Source organism: Chinchilla lanigera, unplaced genomic scaffold (genome assembly GCF_000276665.1).
Source record: "Chinchilla lanigera isolate Chin_1 unplaced genomic scaffold, ChiLan1.0 scaffold00042, whole genome shotgun sequence".
Classification (NCBI taxonomy): Eukaryota; Metazoa; Chordata; class Mammalia; order Rodentia; family Chinchillidae; genus Chinchilla; species Chinchilla lanigera.
This window is the reverse complement of record NW_004955443.1, coordinates 19,564,715-19,586,778: the sequence shown is the minus strand read 5'-3', so window position 1 is coordinate 19,586,778 and position 22,064 is coordinate 19,564,715. Positions and strand designations below refer to the sequence as shown.

At 45.9% G+C, this 22,064-nt stretch overlaps 1 pseudogene; it reads right to left on the bottom strand.

The window, feature by feature from the left end:
- Positions 1–7,991: 7,991 nt before the first annotated feature.
- Positions 7,992–8,931, bottom strand: LOC102020962 (annotated as a pseudogene).
- Positions 8,932–22,064: the final 13,133 nt, after the last annotated feature.

Sequence of the window (22,064 nt, the reverse complement as noted above, 5' to 3'; positions counted from 1 at the left end):
AGCCTCATGCGGCCATGGGGCAGGCTTTTGGAGTTTGATTGATTATGGGTGTGAGAGCTACACCCGCCCTGGGGTGATAGTTTGCACATGTAAGGGAGAGGAAGAGGCTGCTTGCAGCCATTCCTTCCTTTTGTGCTTGTTGCTTTTGTTGTGTTCTGCCGCCATGAGCTGTAGCCCTCTGCCATGTGCCACTCTGCCTTGTAACCTGCCAAGTATGGACTGAAACCTGCACAAACTAAGCAAAATAAGCCTTTCCTTCCTTAATTTTGGGCGTCAAGTATTTTGTCCCAGCAACGAGAGAAAAGTAACCAAGACAGAGGCTCATTTGTGAAAGGCACACAGCTGGTGGGGGCGTGGTGGGAGGCCCCGGAACTATGCCTGTAATTCCAGCACTCCAAAAGCCCAAGGCAGGGGGACCATAAACTGAAGCCCAGGCTGGGCAATTTAGTGGCTTAGTGAGACCACGTCTCAAAGAATAATGAAAGAGCTGGGGCTGGAGCTCAGGGTGAAGGCCCTCGCTTTAATGCCCTGCAGAGAGAGAAAGAGAGAGATGGAGAGAGAGAGAGAGAGTGATGAGGAGGGAGGGAGGGAGAGAAGAGAGAAGGAAAGGAAGGAAGAAGAAAGAAAGGGAAGAAAGAAAAAGAAAAAAAGATGCATGCACACGCACACACACACACACACACACACACACACACACTGCAGACACTGTCACCCATAAGTTCATGCCCACCTCATCCCCAAGAGTCTGAGATAGCTCCTGTGCCAGGAGAAGCTGAGGGAAGGCAGAAGCGGGTTCTTTTTAACCCAGTGTAAGACTGAAAGGTGGTTCGAAGCTTGGGGCCTAGTGTCACATGCAGGGAAGTCCTCAGCAAGCACCTTCTGCTCTGCCTGTCGCGTGTGGTCCTCGTTGGAGAATATTCCAGCCCCACTCAGCATACCCTTCTGGGACTGGAACAGCGGAGCCCCCGTGACCCCCAGGAGGGAGGAGCAGAGCCCTGCTCTGGGGCTGACTCACTCACGCCCATCACTCAACTCCCCTGAGCTCCTCCGGCAGTCTAGAGGGCCAGCTGCTGCACAAATGGCGCTCCCTCCAGTGGGCAGAGTGGAGGGGGAGCAGCAGCAGCTCTGCCATCTTGGACACAGGTGACTTGGGTAGAGTGATGGAGTGTAGACAGTGCTGGGTGACACAGCTTCGTTTCTTTGGCTCCAACAGAGACGCATTTCGAAGCCGATCATTTCCTGGAGAGTCGCACGCTGGGGAATGCTGGTCAGAGGTCTGATGTGGTCAGTGTACCTTTGGCATCGCTAATTACTTGGTTGAAACTCAGTCTGTTGAAAAAACTCTCCAGGAGCAAGAATGCAAGGCCAAGCTTACTTTGCAACAAAGAAATGAACCAACGCAAAGCAATCAAACCAGAAGGAGCCTGCCCTCAACAGATCCACACTATGCGGTTCAGGCTGGCCTGAACTCACTTTGTAGCCCAGGCTGGCCTAGAACTTGCAAAGATCCTCCTGCTTCAGCCTCCCAAGTGCTGGGGTTACAGGCGTGAGCCACCGTGCCCGGCCCATTCATTCTTTCAAATATGAATTTAGCATCTGCCAGTGGGTGTTGAGGACTCCGCGCTGAATAAGCAGACCTGGCCCTATTACTTGGCACTAATTTATCAGAGGGGAAAGACGCTTGAGAATAAATAAACTAATGAAATGGAGTGAGCCAAGAATGCGGATAAAATCATGGGAAACTGACTTGATGCAGCCTGGGGGAAGTCAAGGAGGAAGGGACAGACACTTTGCCCGAGACAGTTTAGCCGGTGAGCGGATGGGGGCCGGGCCAGGTGCTCTGGGTGTACTTCCAGATGCCCGTGCACAGGGACTGAGAAGGCAAATGCAAGGACCCCACTGCTGCTGTCATCGCTGGCTCCTCTGCGACACGGGGTTGTGAAGCGCAAGCTTGTCACAGTGGAGGGCGGGATGCGGGGTGTCTGGATTGCTGCTCTCAGCTGTGGTGTGGCTGTAGCGTCCACCGCCCCGGTCACTTTTGTAAAGTCTTCATTCCCAGGATTAAATCTCGTTCTGCTTAAAATAGTTGGAGCGGCTTCTGTTTCCTGCTAGCGCACCCTCATGGATACGGACAGGGCTCCCTTCAGGATGCTTTCTGAGAAAGGTGATGGGTCACTGTGCGAGCACCATAGTATACACTTCCCAAGAGCTCCGAGGGCTCGAGTCTGTCTCCCTCCTTCCCGCCCCTCCTCCTCCTTTCTCTCTCTGTCTCTCTGTTTCTCTATCTCTGTCTCCATTGCTTTCTGTCCCTTTGTTTCTCTCTGTCTGTCTCTGTCTCTCTGTCTCTCTCTCTTCCTTTCTTTGTGCAGAGTATTAGACCCAGGCCTCCACACATTCTACATTCACACTTTACCCCTGAGTTGCACCCCAACCCCAGGCAACAGCTTTTTCAGGACCCAGATTCTATATTCAGTCCGTAACGACCAAAATGCTGCTATTCAGTGCCTTCTGATGCTACCGAGGTACAGCAGACTGACCTGTTTAGCCACTATATTCCAACACCCTGAACGTGCCTGGCACTGCTTTTAGGCTGTGGGGATACAACGAGTAAGACAGAGGTCATACCACCTTGGCTGTATTACCATTCTTCTATTATCATCTACAGGTTCATTCCTCATCTGAGTGATCTAAGGTGTAGTTTAAAATTTTCTAGCGTCCACATTTAAAAGAGGTGAAAATAATTTGAATAATTCTTTATCTTCAGGCACATGCTGTAACCCCAGCACTCTGGGAGGCGAAGGTGGAAGGACTGCAAATTCAAGTCCAGCCTGAGCAGCTTAATGACTTAAAGAGAAACTGTTTCAAAATTTAAATTTTTTTTAAAAGGCTGGAGGTATAGATTATTGCAAAGGCCCTGGCTTCAATCCCCAATACTGCAAAAAAAAAAATATATATATTATTAACGAGATTAATGATAACATAATTATTAATGAGATTGTTTATATTCCTTGTTCATATTGTCTGGGAAATCCAGTACTTTTAACCTATAGCACACCTTGACTCAAAGACATTCATGGAAAGACTTCATCTTCCTCATCTTAGATTTCATGGAACTTACAGTTGAAAAAGTAGGTCCACATACTGAAGATGTTCCAAATATACATAAATGCTCCCTGCCAAGCAAAAAGGACCAACATTCATTTCCCTTAATATTTGTATCAGTATTGACAAAACCTATTTATCTTTTCCAGAACTGATTTCAAAGCTACCTCTCTCCAAGTTGAGGGAATTCACTGCCAGCTGCACCCATGGAGGAGCAGCTCAGAATGACAATGGCAGTGAGGACTCCTTCATTTTCTATCTCTGCAGCTGACTTACCATGACTTGTCAATTACAGCTACAATCACTTGCATACTGATTCCTGCCAGGAAAATAGTGTGAGTTCATTATTATTTGCATTTTAAAAGTTTCATGGCTGGACATAGTGGTACATGCCTGTCATTCCAGCACTTTTATTTTATTTTATTTTATTTTTTGTCTTTTTGAAACAGGGTCTCACCATGCAGTTGCTGTCGGGCTTGAGCTCACTTTGTAGCCCAGGCTGGTCTCGAACTCATAGTGATCCTCCTGCCTCAGCCTCCTGAGTGCTGAGATTACAGGCCTGAGCCACCACTCCTGGATTTTTTTTTTTTTTTTTTTTTGAGAAGGAAAGGTTTGTTTAGCTGTTTGTAGAGGTTTCAGTCCACAGCTGGCTCCAAGGCAGGGTAACATGTGACAGAGGGGAACACAGCAAAAGCAATGGGAAAGAGAGAGACAGAGACAGAGAGACAGAGAGACAGACAGGGAGAGAGAGAGAGATCCCAGCACTTTAGGAGGCTTAGGAAGATCAAAAGTTTAAGCCCAGCCTGGGCAATTTAGCAATTTAGCTACTCCCTGTTTCAAATAATAAATAAAAACAAGGGCTGAGGATGCACCCTACTACCACAAAAATAAAATTACAGTTTCAGTAGCAATAATTCAGTCGCAATAAATTCTAATACCTGCCTGCTCTTTCATCAATAATATTTTCCTCACCTTGGAGTTCCAAATTTAGCTCATTTGCAAAATAAAAGGTACATTATAGGAAACGGGAAGACCAGGAGATGGCGGGCACGGAGAGGGAAGCGGGTACAAAAAGAATGAAGCTGCGCTGCGCACCGCACCAGCTCCCCACGAGTGATGTAACCGTTGCGTACTGCAAACATGCACTACTGGAAACAGAATAAAAAAGCAAACTTAGGTCACTCACCTGCAGTGTTTGTGAAGACAACAAAAGCCCCTCTCTGTCTTTGCTTTGGAGTATTTGGCAACCGTTCGCTTTATTTTGAGAAAATATTGGAGTTTTAAGAACAGCGAGTCTTTGTACAGCCCTCTGTGAGTCAGACAACACGAGCAGAGAGAAGAGGTCATTAAGCCATCTTCTCCTTCTTCCCACTGCCCTGTGTATTGGAGATGACTGGCGGGATTTGCATGCGGGTAAGGAATGGTTGTAACAACACCACCGGCGGATGCTTCTCCTACGGTCTGCTGTGCAGAGCTAAACAAGTATTTTCAAAATGTAGGGTAGGATGGAAAAAAGCAACAAAGGAAATATCACTGTATTTTAAAATTACAATGCATCCGAATTTTTGACCTAGCAGAATAGAACTAATGTTTGTGGAAATGAATTTTTTCTTACCTGGCTACAGTCTTCTGTGGCAGATGCAAAAATTAAAAAGTATCTGTGCCATGTGTTAGATTCTTTTTAGGCCGTGAATCGACAACACTTCTTCTTAAATTGGAAGTCCTTTGAGACAAAATGTACCCGGAGTATTAGTTAGGAAGCATCTATTATATCACTTGGCTCATCTAAAGGGAAGGAAAAGTACTTGCAATTTTTCACGTTTATTGATTGGCCTTCTGCTATTGCTAGAGAAGTCTTTATCTTATGGACAATTATGTGGTGACTGACTGGAAGAGCTTTTCGTTTTTGTGAAATGGCTTTTTAGTCCTGTCCTCAGAATTTTCTAACAGTATTCCATGCTGCCCAAATAACTTTTTTAGCTTCTTTTTCATCTAAAAGTGTTTTTCTTTTGTGCAAAAGCCTCAGCTCTTTATAGCTGGTGAATTTTCATTTTTATTTCTTTGTTTATTTCACAGTATTACAAACTGGAGGCTTTGTCCTGAGCACGGAGTCCTTTTTATTTTTTATTTTGAGACAAGCTCTCTTGCTAAGTCACTAAGTTCCCCGGGCAGGGCTTGAACTTTCTATCAGTTGCCTCAGCCTCCCAGAGTGCTGAGATTACAAGTGTGTGCCGTCACATCTGGTTTATATACCCAAATTTATAAGTGCAGATGTATATATTTAAAATATTTGAATTTATTTAAAAATTGAAAATTTAATAGAAAAATTTAAAAATCGTTGAACATTTAACTGTGACTTTGGGCAGTGAAGTGTGTTGATTCTTTTTTAATTTTTTGGTTTGTTTGGTTTTGGCTTTTTGAGGTAGGCTCTCACGCTGTAGTCCAGGCATTACAGGTGGTCTTACACTTGTTAATACGTGGCTTGCAGTAGCCTTAAACTTACTATGTAGCCCAGGCTGGCCTTGAACCCATGGTGATCCTCCTGCCTCAGTTTCTTAAGTGCTGAGATTACAGGCATGCACCACCACACCCGGCTTTTTTTTGACTATTGAAAACAAATTTATTTTCTGAATTTTTATTTTTGACAGTACATGTTTACAGCATGTAATAATTCATCATGGTGAGTTGTACATGTCCATGACACACTTTAATTCTCTGTGCTTCTTCTTTCTCCTCCTTCCATCTCTCTCTCTCTCTCTCTTTTTTTTTTTTTTGCATTTCAATAATTTTATTGAAAGGTATATTTCTTAGTACCAAACATAATGGTAGTTGGTTAGATTACCGCTGCCAACTCAAAGTTAATACTGATGTTTTCAAAATATTGAAATATATCAGCCTTTTGGTAAAACTGAAGTTATCCATAAAACATGGTTTACAAAAAGCTAAAGGTAAGAATATACTATGGTTCTTTGGTTTACTTTTCAATGCTTTTTTATCTACATGATGTCAAAATTGTTTATATCTATTCTGGATAGACTTGGGCTTTAGACTCAGTCACAGAATTACTCTTTGCAATGCTAACAATATACATACACCTCCTTACATTCATTGGCTCACGTGGAGAATTCCAAACACTGCCTCAGCGATCTCATATATGGAGGTGCCTACTTACTTTTCTTAAAATGCAGTATAGAAATTTGTGAAAGTATTTTCTATTCCTTGAAAACAAACAAACAAACTAGAAGCAATGGCAGTTTTATAGAAACAATTCCAAGTAAAACATGGAGTGTTTTATCTAGCCAGAACTTAGGGTAAAGCAAGTTTTCAGAGTGGTAATTGATTCTGAGTTATTACAAAATATAATAGAATATTTTTTTAATGGAACTAGACTAGGGAAGTAGACTCTATATAGAAATTTTTATCATTGATATAAACATAACCTATTTTTTAGAAGAAATATTAAAGACAGCTCAATGGATATGCCAAACTTACTAGGTCTGTATTTTGGTTTAATAAAAAATGTTTAAATTTAAATGCAATTCCCATATAGCAATGACGTTCTCATCTCTGAATTATATTATTACTTGCATTATGGGTATCAAAAAACCATTACATTATCTAGAAGATAACCCTAGTTATGTCTTTAAAAAGTGCCTGTATGAAATGTTGGTTTTGATGTAAATCTAGTAATTTAAAATGTAACATTTATATTAAGTAGAGTACCACTTTCAATATCACCTCAATGTAATATTGATTCAATATTGAAAGTTAGGTTAATGTGAGAAATGAAGATTCACAGTTCACATTTTCAGGCTTGTATTGGGTATTTCACATTTACGCTTTAGCGTTACAGATGAATTCAAATCTAAACAATCCTACTATATTATAGTAGGCAGTTTTACCAAGCTGGAGAACATCACACTAATCTAGTTGTGATGTTTTGAAGCTTCATAACTTAAATCATTATAACATTATGGAATCCATAGTTCAGGGTTGTGGAGAAAGGCTTTGAAGAAATGTTTTTTGTTGCTGAAGTAATACTGTTTATGTAAAGAACAAAAAACCCCAGCTTATTAAAAGCTGGTCTAGATACGACTAGCTATGAAAAGTAAATTTTTCATACGTAAGCTTTATAATCATATGTAGGTATGTTAAATGTTGACATTTAGTTTTGAGTAGGAAAAGACAAATCATTACTGTAAATTAATAAATTTAGATGGCAAGAACATACAGAATATTTTTATGAATATAATTACTTTCTAGTTTTCTGATAGCAACAGCAGTATTTTGATACATACTGGCAATTTTCAGAAACTCAACAGATCATCTGCTCCATATTACTTTTTCTTTAGGTATAATATTCAAGTTCATAATGCTTCTGCTTATAAGCTAACAGTCTCAAATTATTTCTCATATGGATCAAATTTTTGGTCCTGTTATAACTTTAAATGAGCTAAAGCATGGAACTATGTATAGCAAAATGTGCAATTAAAAAACCACTACTTCAGGGCTACTTTAAAAATTCAGGTTATTAAAGAGGATGTTGTTTTCTAAGCTGCTTTTTTTTTTTTTTTGTCCTTTTGAGGCAGGGTCTTGCTATGCAGTTCAGGCTGGCCTTGAGCTCACTTTGTAGCTCAGGCTGGTCTTGAACTCGTGACGATCCTGCTGCCTCAGCCTCCTAAGTGCTAGGATTACAGTCATGCACCACCATGCCCGGCTAAGCTGCTAATTTAATGAAATCATTGACATATATATCAGAGATTAGATAACTGCTTTCCTTAGGGTGTTGTACCTTATATATAGTAAATGCCTTCAAATGTGGGCTGACTAGATTAGTGATGTTATTTTTTCCCTTTTGCTATTCCAAGTTGAGATGATTTATTTTGAAGATACTATTTCAGAACTCAATTGTAGAAAAAAATTATACAATTTTCTCTATACAGAGAAAAACATACAAATTTACCAATTAAGGCACCGTTTCAGGGCTTGTTGGAAGGTGAGTTATTCTATAGTAACTATGCTTCAGTTGCCGTGCAGTACACCCAGCAACAGTCCACTTCACCTTCTGAACATTTGGAACACTTGTTTGAGGAATATTCAGTGAAACACTTGGACACAAGCTCTTACCAGAAGGTCAGATCTCTGCCATTTGTCTTGGAATGTTTCTGAAGACATTCTACTCCCTCTGTCAACTCTACACACTTCTGTGCTTGGATCTCCAATGCAATGATAGATAAGGCCAACACAGGAGGCTACGCTGTAGAAATATGCTCCTGCAGTGATGTGCCTTAAGCTGAGCTTCTAGTCTTTCAAAATTTAGGCTATTTTTCCTTTCAAATGGCAAGTTCTCTTGAATGCGTGAATAACAAGAGTTGTAGCTTTGACTTTCCAACACACCTTCTCCAATACAGTCTTTGCCATTCTCATAAAGTCTGGAACTGTGAACCTGTACTGACTTATTCAGATCAAGTCAGTTGCCAGTGGGACATTCCTTTCCTCTTCTATTGATTTTATAGCCAAATAAAAGCAGCTCAGTCCAACACACCCAAGGTGCTTGGGCTGTACCTTCATTGTAGACAGGAATCTGTCCAGTAAATTCACAGCTAGAGAAAATGTCTCCGTATCAAAGCCAAAGAACTGAGTAAGACTAAGAAGATCTTTTACTTCAAAGTCCCTTCTTCCTGCAGTCATTCTGAGGCCATTATCACGTGCAGATTCAATTAGCCTCAAGCGGCAGACCTTTGGCTGACATCTGGCCTCCTGTTCCAACAGGGTATTTAGCTGGTGTAGCAGTTTCTGGGAGTCAGTTGTATTCAGTACTTCTGTCATCTTGGCAGAGATTGCGGCTCCTCGGCATGGCCCCCCTTCCGGGGCCTGCTCTCACCTCGCCCCACGATGTCCGATTCGATAGGCTAGGAGGCAAGGACACTGGGGCAGGAAGGGAGAGGCCGGGGAGGGAGAACTGTCCGGGATACAGGTCTCCCTAGCGCCTCCGAGGCTACACCGCCCTCCTGCCGCTGGGACTGTAGCCTCCATCTCTTTTTATCAAACTCACTATGGATAAGAATATCCACAGTGACAATGTCTCAGAATAAAATATCACCCACTTCATTGTCTTTAAAACCTTCTACACAGCAAACGTTCTGCTCCAACAAATGCAGTTGCCGCACTCCCCTCCCCGGCTCTCTTTTTGCTGTCCTCCTTTGACTGTAGTGGAAGCTGATGTGTCTCAGCCCTGCATCGGGGGTGTGCCTTTGTTTAAAAATTTAAAGTTTGCACATACTCTTTTAAACTAGGAGAATTTTTTTTAAAAAGTAGGAGAATTTAATGGCATTACAGTTAAAATATGCATTTCATTTTATCAGTGACAGTTTACATAGGAATGTATGAACCGCTTGAGGTCTGCAGAAAATACTCAAATAAATATATTACAATATCACATAGGTACATGTAAAAATTTGAAGTGAAGAAATTCACTGATGGGTTATGCACAATACTCAGAATAATGTTTGTGCCCCACGTGTACAGTACATAAGCATTTTATATAATGGGATTGTTATGGCTTCTATCTAGATGTCCCCCCAAAGCCTCATGCAGTCGTAGGCGGAGCTTTTTGGAGGTGGGTGGATCTAGGATGTGATGCTAGGACTAAGGGTGTGAGTGCCACCTGCCCTAAGGGTGGGTAGCCTGGATAAAATATAAGGGACAGAAAGAGGGCTGCTGCTTGTTGCTTGTTGCTTGATACTTTGCAGCTTCTGCCATCTGCCTGCCATGAATGGTTGCCCCTCTGCCCCTCTGCCCCTCTGCCATGTGCCACCCTGCCTTGGAGCCAGCCAACTATGGATTGAAACTTCTACAGACTCTGAGCCAAGTAAACCTACCCTTCTCCAACTTTGGGTGTCAGGTATTTTGTCTCAGCAATGAGAAAAATAACATGGGAATGGTTAAAGTGACACTTAGTTTTAGCAAAACAATAATATCACACTAGTGGGAAAATATTTTACATGCTTCAGTTTTAATTTAATTTTTTGGCTTTGTGTGTTTGTTCATTTGAGTCAGGGTTTCCCTATGTAGTTCAGGCTGCCCTGGAACTCCCTGTATAGCACTAGCTGTCCTTAAACTAGCTGTGATTTTCCTGCCTCAGCCCTCCAAGTGCTGGGATTACAGGCGTGTACCACCACGCCTTGCCCAGTTTCAAAGTTAAAATTAAAGTTAGCAAAAATTTAAAATTTGCTTTCTTATTCTCCCTGGCTTCATTTCCAAGTAGCCACTTGTACCCATGGCTGCTCCAGCAGCACACTGCGAGGCCAGACCTTGAAGGCTCGGCCTCTTGACCTAAGCCTGGGTGAAGAACCTGCTCAAGAATTTCAGCAGAGGGCTTGGGAGGCTCCTCAGTTTGGGACTGTGGAAGATGCTATGTGTGGAAGACGGGGACAGTCCCGAGCCAGGGAGGAGCAGGGGCAGAAATCTGGGCGTGGGTTAACGTGGCTTACAGAGATGATGAGGTCACAGAGAAGAAATGAACTAAGACCACAGAGGGACCGGGTGGTACAGGAGAGGAAACGGGAGAGGGTCGGTCACACACACACACACACACACACACACACACACACACGCACACACACACACACGCACACACGCAGCTCATCTCCCTGTTCTCTTCAGTGGACACTGTCTCACTCACCTTCATTCTCTTCTCCCCCAGCAGCAAGTCAAGTCTTCCTTGCACCCTGCGGCCCCACAGAGCAGGGCAGGGCAGGGCAGGGCTGGCCCCTCTGTGTCCCCACTGCTCTGAACACACACCCACTGAACTCGAGGCCGATTCTTCTCACAAGTATACCTTAGTGCAAGCTTGTGGCTTTTGAATTCCCTGCAGCGGGAAACTTGGCAGCTGTTTGGACTGCTCTGATCAATTAATCTAGGTGTAATCAAAGGCTCCTTTTCTTCATTATTATTTCCCATAGCTCATAGAGCTGGGAAAACTCATCAGACTCATGCTAATGACCGGAGGCTGCATCTGGGAGAAGGTTATGAAACAAGGTGCTCCTCTCCCCTCCTCATTCCTAAATTCTGCAGCGCGTGTTGACCCGCATCTCCCTGGTTGCCAGCCCTGGGCCGCCCCCTAAACCTGATGTACATTTGGCCTCCTCTCCCTCCCCTCCTCGTGCACTGGCGTTTGGCTGAAGTTGTGAGCGACTCCTTGAGCCGCAGTTCTCCTGTGCCCACCCTCCCTCTGAGTTGGCATCTTCCTCTTCACCCTGGTCACCCTCCCTCCGGGTCCTGGATTCCTGGACTGCTCTGACTCCCTCCTGCCGCATCCCGGTCAGCTCTCCCTGCCGAACTTTCCGACTCCAGACCTGTGAGTGGTGCCCTCTCTCGTCTGCATTTTGGCATGGATCGAGAATATAGCTTAAAAGAGAAAAATGGATTTTATTTCATACAGTGATTGATTTACAGAATAATCGAGCTGAAGTACATAGAGTTCAAAATACCGCATCCCACCACACCCCTGCTCCTGCGGCGCTTTCCCTGTTACTAACAGCTTGCAGGTAGTGTGTTGCGATTAATGAACCAGAACCGATATGACTAAGCTGAGGCCACCGTCTATAGTAGGGTTCACTCCATGCTGTGCAGTCCTGTGGGACTCATGCCCAGTATTACAGGGTCCTACGGAATAGCTTCACCTCCCCAAAATCCCCTCCAGTCACAGCCTTTTGAGGCTTGATTGTGTTTGTCCCTCTTCCCTGCATCTCGGTCCTCGTTAGACTGTAAGCATCACGAAGGGGGAGGGAGATTTCTGTAAGAATCGGTTTTGTTTGCTGGTGTGTGCACAGCTCCTTGGATGCTGTCTTAACCCTCTCTCTGTCGCTTGGGTGAGAAACACCTGAGAACTGGTAGTGAGGGTAGAAACGATTTGGCTCAGGGTCTGGGAAGCTGTGGAGACCGAAAGCACAGGGCGGGCACCGGGCGAGGCCCCCGGCTGCTCTGGCGCAGGGCTGAGGCATGGCAGGGCGAGACTGAGCAATGTGCTGGCATGGGCCCCCCCGCTTCTTGTAAAGTCACCCTCGCCATTGTGGGCACCCACCCTCCTGACATTGTCTAATCCCCACCTCGAAATCCCATGAATTTAAGATTTGGGGGATTAAGTTTGAACACAGGAACTTTGGGGAAGACGCATTCAAACCAGTCCAGCTGTGCATCGGATGGCAGGTGCTCCATACCTCTTGGCTGAATGAATGAATGAATGAATGAATGGATCAATGAGTGATTTCATGAAGAGTGCTGGGGAACTAGGACAGTCAATCTCTTGGTTAGCTGTGGAGCATATTGTAGCACAGTGTCTTAGTATCTGTGAAAACACTTCTGGGTCAGAGTTATCTGAGAATGACCAGGTAGATGGGCCCTACTGTAGTGAAAGCTGGTCCCATGGATGGGGTCGGCAGCTCTGTGGCAGTTCTCAGGGCACTGGCGATGTTTTCCCAAGATCTTCATCCTCTAGAGCAGTGTTGCTCAATCTTTTCCTTTTTTATTACCATCTCCCCATAGAGCCCTATTCTTTTCCGAGTATCGGACACTGTGGAGGATACACTGTGTGTGTGTTTATGCCCTGCTTAGTGAACGTTGTGGCCCATTGGGTGAAGATGCCGCCTTGAGAGTCCTCTCGGTGTTCTCAGTGGCGTGGTGGACAGACAGGGAAGTTTTACTGATGAGGGTGTTGGGTGAAGGACTATTGAGAAGAGTCGGATGGGGGTGAACAGGTGGAAATGGGGACAGGAGAATAAGAGTGGACACAGTCCCTGTGTCCAGGTGACCCAGAGGCTGAGGGCTGAGGTGACACATTTGTCACAGCCGTGCATGATGTCTGAGTCAGGAATAGCTGGGTTCCAATGAACAATGAGCCTGTCACCAAATCTCTGCATGGTTTCACCACAGGCAAAGGGGCTGGTGTGACTGGCTGGCTTTACCCTGTTATGGTTCGTGTCTGGATGTCCCCCCCAACACCTCATGTGCTCACAGGGGGCAGGCTGTTTGGGGGTGGCTGAATCTAGGGTTTGTGATTGGTTCACTGTCCGCTGCTGGGATTGGGGGTGTGAGTGCTACACCTGCCCTAGGGCGGGTAGCCTGAATACAATACAAGGGAGGGAAAGAGGATTGTGCCTCCCTTTTCTCCTGTTGCTTTTGGTATCTTCTGCCACATGAACTGTTGCCCCTCTGCCAGGCCACCCTGCTTTGGAGCCAGCTGATTATGGACTGAAACCTCCACAAACTGTGAGCTACATATTCCTCCTTTAACTTAGGGTATTGGGTGTTTTGTTCCAGCAATGAGAGAAAAGTAAGTAAGACACACTTCATCAGTGTGGCTGTCCTCTAAGGGACAGTGACTTGGTGACTTGAGGAAGGGGTGGGACAGGGCAGGCTGTGGCCAGAGGACTCTGCCTGGAGGAGCAGAGGCTGGCAGCTGAGAGCAGTGTGCTTTGGAGGTGGGGACCAGCAGTGAAATGAGCCCTGGTGGGAGCTTGGAAAGGTCCCCTGCTATGCTATTTTGGGCAACTGGCCTTAGCTTTCTGAGCATCGCTGTCCTCATCTGTGAAATGGATGAGTTGGACTGGATACTTTTTTGAGTTGTTTTGGCACTGGAACTCCTTCCTCGAAGAAGGTCTTGAACACAATCTGCAAATGGAAAACACACAGTAATAGTGGGGTTGCCTCTCACTGTGTGGGACAGGAGTCCACAGTCGCATCTCCAACCTTTCTCTTTTCTCCCCTCAGCCTCCCTTCCTGTGTGTTCCTGGAATCAGGAGTCCTCAGAGGACGACTGAAACACAACGGAAAGCTGATGGCCTCTGAGGTCTCTTCCGGGTGGAAAACCTGTGCCGCTTAGCTCAGGAGCTTCAGCTGGACCCATTGTTGTGGTTCTGTCTTCTGCGGGCCCTGAAATTTCTCCTGTGCCATTGATCTTTCTGTGTCCATCTTCCCCTAGGCAAGTCGAAAACACTTTAGGGTAAATCAGCGGATTCTCCAGCCAAGTTTTGACTTCAAGAGCACTCATCCATGGGCACCATGCTGTGCCTGCCAAACCTGCGGGTACACTGATGAGTGAGTGGCAGTCTCCACCCTTCAGGGCACATCTCAAAGCCACCATGAAGCAGAAACCCCCAACTCTGTGTCTGTGTCCCCGGGCCTCAGAGCTTGGTTAGGGGTGTGATTAGAATGAGCTCAGCTCAGGGATCCCAGAAGGGAGAAGGCTCCACAACCAAAGATGCCTTCCGGGAGGAAGGACTTGCACTGAGTCTTAAGGCGTCAACAGTGATACAGCCAGGTAAAAAGGGGAAGGAGGAAACAGTTCCATGCCGAGGTCCATTTTATGTAAAGACCTTCTGGCCCTGAGAGCCCAAAAGATTCTTAAATTGGGTCTGGGGCAAAACTCCAGAATATAAAGCCTTCCTTCTTTACCATGGGCACACACAGACATTTCCACGGCCCCCCAAAGCCCCTGATTTTATAAAGCAGGACCCTTGCACCCCAAGGAGGAGGTGGGTCAGGGTCTTGGCAGGTGTAGGTAACTCCAGCGCCTGCATCTCTTACTCCGCGTTGTCCGCTGTCTCCTGAGGAGAGGAGAGGGAAGGGAGGAGTGGAGCAGCAGGTGCTGGGAGAGGAAGGTCTCAAGAGGGCGGGACTTTCCCCCGCCATGCCATGCCCTGAGCTGCATCCCAGCTGCTGCCGCCAGCCACACCCTGAGGCCATCTCTGGTCACCTTTTTCCAATCCTGTAGGCACTGAACAAATGTCACCCCTGAGCCCAGCAGTCATGGGGAGCAGCCACATGGGAAAGCCTGGGGACCAAGCTCTCCATCCCATTTCCTGGGGCCCCCAAAGACTCCTGTCTGTATGTCAGTCTGCTCACCCACCATAGCAAGGACTCCAGGGTTGGTAAGGATCTCCCTGGAGGGCTGCCTGGATCCTGTATCCATCGTGTGCAGACCAACCCACAGGGCTGGCCATTCAGCGTGCCTGGTCCTGCAGCAGGTGTATCTGTGTGTGAGAAATCTCTCCCTTGTGTGAGAAAAGTCTCCTGCTCAGAGAGGGAGGGTCCAGGGAATCAACTTCTGGGGACAGTGGCCCGCGGTGGAACTTTGGCATTTCCCTCACCTGGGCTGCACTGAAGTCAGTGGGTTCAATGCTAGTACGTTATCTTTGATTTCCATTTTCCTTCTGGGACAGGGTCCTTTGGTATAGCCAACCTCCTTGCACTCCATGACCCGTCAGAAAAATTTCCCCTTCCAGATAATCTGCAATCAATAATATTTATGGCTCCTTCAGTGTCACGTTGGGAAGGCCAGGGACGCGGGCGGTCACTGGGGCCACGTGTTTGGACCTTCACCCGCCTGTCTCTTTCCACAGGTAAGAGTGACCCAGATCAGGAGGGCCAGGCCATGTTATCAGGTGCCGATTATTTAACAGCTTAATAATTCTTTTGATAATTTATGGTCAGGAAGTGTAGTGATTAATGCACGTACCCCAGGCAGGTTCACTGGGTTAAAACCCTGATTCTGCTGGGTGAGCGGCAGTTGCGTTTTGCCCCTCATCTGCCTTATCTGAAAAATGGGAACCATAAATGCCAAGAGATTTTGAGGTGATCGAATGAATGAACCCAGAGAAAGCACTCAGAATGGTGTCCAGTGAACATTAGCTGTTGTTATTGTCCGAAACGCTTGGGGATATTGGCCAATTATAAAATTTAATCCAACGCAGTCCTGCTCTCGAAGTTCATGGTCAGCTGTTGGAAATCATTCCTGGGCCTTGTTTTTCCTCCCATATATCACAGCTGGGGTTGTCCATGAACATGAAGTAGATTTCACGAGGTGCCAAACCTCCCCTGCCCATAGAGGGAGCTCTCTTCAGTGTAGCTGTTTCAGAAAATTTTTTAAAATTTATTTTTAAATACCATAAGGACCAACTCCCCATGATGAATATAATCAATATAAACATGTACCAATGATAAAAGAAAGTAGTAAGAAAAAAAAGAAATAGAACATTGCTATCAGTTGTTATGTCCCAATTTCCCACATGTAATGTAGGTAGTGTGTGTCACAAACATGTACTAATGAAGTGTTTTTAAAAAGAATCTCATTGCCACCCCATAAGGGTCACACGTGATTTGTCCCAGGCAGGAGCCTCAGCACCCACCTGGGCAATCTCCTTTCTGATTCCAACCTCATTACAGACCTTTATCTACTTTGAGCCCTGTGCAGCCACCTTCAGAGCACTGGTGTACAGATGACTGACTGTCCACCGACTGCAACTCCCACTTTTATGGAAAGACCTGATTTATATCTGCCAGTTTCCCTGACCACCACTCCTACAGATTTAAAGCTATCAAAGGGTGACCATTGAACATGGTGTTGGAAGTCGAAGTGCATTAAAATGTACAGTGTATTTCTACAGTGTATCTGCCAAATAGATGCAGTAGATGTGATCTCACTTACATGGATAATCCTAAAAGTGTAGAAAAATAATCAGAGTGTAAAGAGTTTTGAGCGTTTACTGCACTGTCTTTGTTTAACATGTAATTTTGAAAGGGAAATTAAAATTTTAAATAAAGCCTGCCAAGAATGCCCACCCAAACCAGATGGACATGTCCAGAAAAGTCTGAAAATAGGACATTTCTTCTTTTGTGTAACTCATGCTTGTTTAAATGGTGGCCTTGCAATGTAATTAGAGAGGTTTAAACTTCCCTAGGAATCTACGATGCCACCCAACCCTCTAATCACAATGTGCCAAATCTGCCTGTGTACCTCCCTGCCTGACCTCCCTATGAGAGTCCCCAAACTCTGCTAGGTGAGGCTCTAACTCTTTGGGAGAGATCCCAGGCAGGCCCAGCAGTGTAAATAAACTGACTCCTAAACCTTCATGCCATTTCTTCCCATGTTTGGTCTGTTTTCTGTAACATTTCTTGGTTCCCTAACCAGGAAGACCGTGCTGACTGCTTAGGTCACTGGCTGAGGCCTGACGGCCAAAGCAGGAATCTCTCCCAGCTCCCTGATGAGAAAGAGTGCTCTCTAGCCCTTCTTGGAGTCTCCTCAGAAGCTTGGACCAGAGGCCCCTGCTCAGTGTCAGTGGCCCTTGTCGGACCCCAAAGAGGGGGAAAGGACATAGTTGGGTTGGGTCTTTGGATAAGTTAAGACCCTGGGGGACACCCCAGTCAGTCTGTTGCTCAATCTTGCTCAGTTCTAAACAGATCACCTCTTGTTAGTTGAGGCCACCCATGAGGGAAGAGGGTTGGAATTTTAAGCTCCGAGTGCCTGCTGAATGTGTGAATGTTTGTAACAGATGGCAAAAGCAGTAGGCTGTTCGTCTGTGCTCCCCAGCAAAAGACCCATCCAGGACCTCAGGGGCTGAGTGGGTCAGACTTCTGCAGTTCTGTGGTCATGTGGCTGAAAGGTGACTCAGCCTCTGTAATGGGGGTCTGACCAGGCTCGGGGTTTATCCTAGTGCACCAATTGCCAGACGGACTCAAGTCCCTCTGAGAGGAGTGGCCAGAGCTGATGAGTGCTTGCTTCCTCATTTGAGGGGCACCCACCGTTCGTCTGTTATGCTGTTGTTCAAATGCACACAACACCCACTGCGGGGAGATAGAATGGGTGCAAACTGGAGTAAACCTACAGTCCTTGACTGTATGCTGAAAAACTTCAGAAGAGGACTCCCTGATGACTGTGGAGTAAAAGTGAAACCTCAGAGGCTCTGAACCTGCTGTGAAATCAACTGGCAGAATCTGTGCCCGGATTGGCCATCTGTGGGAAGTCTCAATGTTGACCATTCAGCAAGTCTGGAATGGCGTAAGAGACCCCAAGATGAGCCACCCTGACCCTTATATCGATTATATCAACCCCTTATATCAACCCTTATATCGATCCCTTATATCGATTCCTGGCTGAACCTATCTTGAAGCCTTCCACCTTGGCTCTATGCGTGTGCCCTGCATGACATAGGGACCATCCTGGTTATCAAAACAAATCCCTGAGACCACTGGAAACCCTCCCAGGCCTGCCCTAAGCCAAAGGAGCATTATCTGTTCCTACCTGAAGACGCTTAGACTGATCCACCACCTCCTTACAATCATGGGCCCCAAGCTGCCCAGGCAGCCTCAGCGCCCCCACAGCCAATCCAACACAGCAGCCAGTGCTGCTGTGGCTGGCACTGCTGCCACAGCCAGGGCTGCCACTGGCGTGGTCAGGGCTGCCACCATCACAGCCAGAACTACTGCTGCTGCTATTTCCTCCTCCCAGGATTCAGAGCACTTCTGACATCCCTACCATCAAGCACATCTCAGACCCCACATCTGTTTACACCTGCTCCAGCTTCACCCTCTAGGGGCCTCTCAGCTCCATCAGCTATTCCTGATTCCACTGGACCCATGCTGCCTACCCAAGTTTATACCTACCCATGCTGCCACCCAACCTATGCTGCCTCTAGCCCACATGGAGCCTCAGGCCACTATCCCAGACTCCACAGCTCCACTGCCAACAACCACTGCCTCCTTGATGCCAGACTGATTCCATATAAGGTGTGGTCAACATGGACAGAAACACTGACAGCTCTATCAGCCATTGCCTCCATTCTGCCACTCAGCTCAAACCTCCAGTTCTTCTCCAACTGCTGCTTTGTGTCAACCCTGGAGCCCAGGGAGATGTACCCAACCAACTGCACTTGATGTATTATCAACCATTTAGTTCCACTGACCTCCTGAATTGGAAGCATCACAACCTGTCCCATTCAGAGAAGCCTCCAGCAATGACTGGCCTCCTACATCCATCTTCCAGACCCATCTGCCAATATAGGATGACTATCAGAAGCTTCTTTTGACCCTGTTTAATACTGAAGAATGCCACCACATTCTAGATGGAGCCCAAGCCCTGCTGAAATCAAAAGTCCCCACCACTGTAGTTAATTCTGACACTTGGGTGAACACAGTTCTCCCCCAAGTGCATCCAAACTGGGACTGCAACATGGCAGAAAGTTGTGAGGTCTTAGATCAGTACCACACAGCCCTCCTCACTGGGCTCAAAGAAGGAAGCAAAAAGCTAATAAACATGTCTAAGATTACAGGAGTTATTCAAGAACCCAGTGAAAGTCCAGCCAAATTTTATGAGAGACTCTGTGAAGCCTACTGGGTCTATACACCCTCTGACTCAGAGGCACCTCAAAATCAGCAGATGATCAATGCTGGTTTTGTTGCACAATCAGCCTTTGACATTAGAAGAACAATCCAAAAGGCTGATAGCTTTGTTGGTGTGAATACCACCCAGTTACTTCAGATTGGTTTTTGTGAACCAAGAGAGAGAAGAAAAGAAAGAACAATGACATGAAGCAGATTGCAGAATCTAGCAGAAAGCTGTTCTCCTGATTACAATGTTAGAAAGCCTGTTTCCGAAACATCTTGCCAAACCAATCCCGCTGCGGTAACCAATACAAGGGGCCCCACAAACCTCAAAACCTAAAACTGGTGGCAGATCTTATGTCTTGGTGGCTGACCAATGTGCTCACTGCAGACAGTTTGGACACTGGATGGATAAATGCCTCCTCCACCTATGGGATACAAAGAAGCATGATTGTCTGGAGCCACCACAGCGCAAGCCTCTTCTCCCTCTCTTTGATGACAGTGAATAGGACAGACCAGGCTCCATTAGACTGGGCCGCAGGGAGCCCATGGTCATTGCCAGAACTGGGGAAAAGCTATGACTTTTATGGTGGACAGTGGGGTTGAACATTCAGTTGTAACTCAGTCTATCACTCCTTTGACCTGCTGGTGAGTCCAAATTATTGGTGCCACAGGAACTCCCTCTGAAAAGAAATTCTGCCAGAGTAGGTCCTGTGAGATTGGTGGGCACTTTATCAAGCATGAATTCTTACATGTGTCTGAGTGTTCTATTCCTCTCTTGGGACATGACCTCCTTTCCAAGATGGGAGCAGCCATTTATTTCACTCCAGATCAGCCAGCTTCCCTCTCACTTGGGCCCACTGCTCCAGACAGGATATTGACTCTGACTGTACCCCAAGAAGAAGAATGGCACTTGCATCAGCCTGAAATGCTGGACAACCATGACCCTGAAGTTTTGAGAGTCTTGTTCTGGAAGTATGGGAAGAAGACTCCCCTCTAGGTCTTCCAATCAAACATGCCTCCTTTGTGATTGATCTCTGTCCCAAGCAATCCCACAGTTCTGCATTCAACAGTCCCCAACTCTTATACTCTCTTGGGTGTGCTTCCCCCTGAAGTTGCCTAATTTACCTGTCTGGACTTAAAAGATATTCTCTTTTGTTTGTGAGTCTCACCTGTCAGTCAACCCATATTTACCTTTGAATAGAAGGACCCAGAGGTGGGGCTAGAAAGACCAACTTACCTGGACTCATTTACCACAAGGTTTCAAGAACTTCCCAACACGCTTTGGGGAGGCACTGACTGCTGACTTGGCCCAGTTTCAACATGAAGAGTTTAACTATACCCTCATACAGTACATAGATGACCTTCTAATCGGTAGTCGAAGCAAGATGGACTGCTGGAAGGGAACACAAGCCCTTCTCTGCCATCTACTGACCACAAGCTATAAAGTCTCTTGGAAAAAGACACAAATATGCAAAAATAAAGTGTGTTATTTGTGGTTTGATTTGGAAAAAGGACTCAGGCATGTGGGTCCTGAGAGAAAAGAAGTCATCTATTCCATTCTAAGGCCTGAAAATAAAAGACAGCCTAGGGAATTCCTGGGCACTGCAGACTTCTTTTGAATTTGGATACCAGTGTTATTGAAGAAGGCTAAGCCTCTGTATAATGTGCTAACATGAAAAGAAAATGAGAGATATTAAACTGGACTATAGAGCAGAGCAAATCTTTCCAGACCACAAAACAAGCACTGTCAGCTGCCCCAGTGCTAGGCATTCCTGATGTGACTAGACTCTTTAACTTGTTGATGAATGGAAGCACGTAGCATCAGGGGTTCTGGCACAGAAGACTGGCCCCTGGGAAAGACCCATTGCCTATTTGTCAAAGAATCTGGACTCAATGGCCAAAGGCTGGTCTCCCTCCCTGAGAGCATTGGTGGCTATCATCCTCCTGATCAAAAAGGCTGACAAACTGACTCAGGGGGAAAACCTAACAGTCCAGGTCCCATGTGCTCAAAGCAGGGCTTTGGGTACATTGTCTTCTCAGTGTTGTCTTCAGGGGAGTCACTCATTCAGGTAGGCTTTCCAGCACTTGTCTGGGTGAGCTTTCTTGATCCCAGAATGTTAGATCTGTGGCTGGATCTCAGAAACCTTTTTGCTGTGGGAGTGGTCAAAATAATTATGTAGGGGCCCCTCCAGGTGGATTGTAGGAACTCCTTTTTCCAGTCCTTTACCCACACTAGGTATCCTGGGTTCAAGTGTGTGCGGGGGTCCCTGTGAGGATGACTGCCCTTTCAGCTATGTTTCCATATATTTGAGAAAAGAATTTTCCTACCTGGGTAAGTTGTTCCTTCAGAGATGTTACCTAGCTGATATAGGTCTCCCTGGAGACCCTAATTATGGGTGGGGTTCTCCAATACAAAACTTCAAAGGATTGATGTCCCATGGGTCTTGGTAAGCTTAGCACCTTGAGGAGGGCCATGGGAAGCAAATATATCCATAGTGCCCTAGTTTCTTGGTGATGTTTAGTTAATATTTACTTTAAAGTCCTATTCATTTTTTCAACCTTTGCAGAGCTTTATGGCCTGTATGCTGTATGTAAATTCCATCTGATTTTTAATTCTTTAGTCAGCCTCTGGGTTATTTCTGCCACAAATGCAGGCCCATTATTGCTGCCTATGGTTAGGGGTGGCCTATATCTGGTGATAATCTCTCTTAGTAATACTCTACAGACTTCAGTGGCTTTTTCTGTTCTAGTGGGAAATACCTCCAGCCATGAAGAATAAGTACAGACAAGTACCAGGAAAT